Raw genomic sequence first — 2830 nt, forward strand, 5'->3', positions numbered from 1 at the left:
AGAGAGAGAGAGAGAGAGAGAGAGAGAGAGAGAAGGAAAAATTAATTAGAGAGATATATTGACATAAGAAAACACACAAAGTCGGGAACCAAACGACAGCAAGCTAATGAAATGAAACGAAAACAAAGGCAGCTCCAATAACAACAACATCAATAACAATAATAAATAGCAACAACAAAAACAAAAAGAACTGCATCATCATCATCATCAACAACAACAACAACCGCAACAAAGCAACGTATGAAGTAATCTCAAGTTTTGATCTCAACAGATGGTCGTAGAATGGTGCAGATTTGTTTGAGACTTGGCACTGGTTAGTGTCTCTAGTTTGTACTCCGGTTTAATGAAGTCTATCTGGTACTATTATATAACAAAACACCATCTAACTGTTATATCCAATTGAGACTAGCTATGACGTCCATCTTTGAATCCTATGCTGACTAACAGAGTGACTAAGTGAAATTAGCTTACCAGTGAGAGGTTCAGTGTATGGTCCCCACCCCGATGAGCTCAGAGGTTAACAGGTTAAACGCATCTATTCCTATTTTCTCTGCCCTTGTCTACCATACATACGTCATATTTTACTACATACGTCATATTTTACTATGTGTGTTCCTCGGGAAGTTAGAAATTAAAGTGCAATAAACGCTTTATATGTTTATACAATATAAATGCATGCGTTTGTGAGTAGGTAATGCTTAAACATACACACACAGAGACAAGCACGCACGCACACACACATATATACAGAGAGAAAGAGATAGACATACATACATACAGACAGACAGATAGATAGATAGATAGATAGATAGATAGATAGATAGATAGATAGATAGATAGATAGATAGATAGATAGATAGATAGATAGATAGCTAGATAGATAGATAGATATACATATATATATACATATATATACATACGTGCATACATACAAACATACATACATACATACATACATACATACTTACATACAAGCATACATACACACATACATGCATACATACATACATACAGACAGACAGACAAACATGTTATACTTCCCACGCAAGGATGCCGTTCGTGGTCTCAAATCTGTATTGATGTCATATGAAGCAGGTATTGTGACAGTGAAACATCAACAGTAAAAGAAAGAGACGAGTAACTCTCTTGCCCAAGTTTGCGACGATGAAATCAATAAGATAATTAGGATAGCTAATGAACTTGATGAAATGCATGAAATAAGAGCTGATGCAGACACAGATCTCTCCCCGCGGAGCGTTGGCAAAATCTATTTTATCAGAAGAACAAAACGTAGCAGTTCATTGAAAAGATAGAAGAAGGTAGTACGTGGGTACTTGGCACAACAAACACGAACCATAGAAGGGATTAATAATGTCAAGAGCTTGGCATACAGTACCACGTTTATGATTGTATGTATGTATTATGTATGTATGCCTGTATGTAAGTACGTACATACTTATGTATGTATGTGCATATACTTGTATGCATATTTGTATGTGAGTTTTCTTTTATTCTTTTACTTGTTTCAGTCATTTGACTGTGGGCATGCTGGAGTACAATCTTAAAGGTTTTTTTAGTCTAATAAATCGACCCCAGGACTTATTGTTTGTAAGCTTAATACTTATTCTATCGGTGTTTTGCGGAATCGGTAAGTTATGGGCACGTAAACACACTAACATCGGTTGTCAAACAATGGTGGGGGGACAAAGGCAGAAACAAAGAAACGTACAGATAAATATATATATATATATATATACATATATATATACGACGGGCTTCTTTCAGCTTCCATCTATCAAATCCATTCACAAGGCTTTCGTCGGTCCGAGTTTACAGTAGAAGACACTTGCCCAAGGTGCCACGCCTATGTATGTATGTATATATGTATGTATGTATGTATATATGTATGTATGTATGTATATATGTATGTATGTATATATGTATGTACGCATGCATGCATGGTTGTATTTTCGTACATATGTATGTTTGCATGTATGTGTAAATCGCAAATTCGGTTTAAAAATAAGACAGTGACCCACCGCAAATCAAAAACATGAAAAGATTTGAGACAGATTTAAAAGAATAAAACTAAGATAAAAACTCAATAACCACAAAAGCATCTTTCAGAATGAACTGGAAGCGTATGTGTCAGCCTTCAAAACTCAAGAAAAATATTTGGCAAACTGATAAGACCAAGTAATTAATGTGAAATTTATAGATACACATATAAATGCAAGAGTTACTACACAAGGACAAGAAATTTATAGATATAACTGTTGCTTCCCAAGGACAAAATTCGTTTAACACAATGTTATCAAATTAAATGCTAACCTATAGAATAAATTTAAGGCACGACCAGGTATTCGCTACCTATATCACACATGATATAGGGATCAATTTACACTAACACAAGTTTCATTAAATCAGTATAATCAATAGAGAAATTGAATAATATAATTGGTGGCTGCTATTTAATAGAACTGCCTCATATTAGATCAGTGCACTACAAAGGAACAAGCGTGACCCGACAGACAGAAAAGTCAAGAAGTAGAAAATTCACGTGATTCAAGACAGCATATAGTTTAGTTATACCTAAATAAAATGCTTTTCCATACTACTTATACAAACAGCAAATTTTTCATAGGAACACACACATACATGTATACATGCATAGACACATGCGCACACATACGTGCATAAGCGTGTGTGTGAGTGTGTGTAGGTTTGTGTCTATGTTCGTTTTCACCACCGCTTGACAACCAAGGTTGGTGGTTTTACGTGCCTGTAACTTAGCGTTTCGACTAAAGTGATCTGTAGAATACGTGCCAGG

The sequence above is a fragment of the Octopus bimaculoides genome, chromosome 19, assembly GCF_001194135.2.
Source record: "Octopus bimaculoides isolate UCB-OBI-ISO-001 chromosome 19, ASM119413v2, whole genome shotgun sequence".
Classification (NCBI taxonomy): Eukaryota; Metazoa; Mollusca; class Cephalopoda; order Octopoda; family Octopodidae; genus Octopus; species Octopus bimaculoides.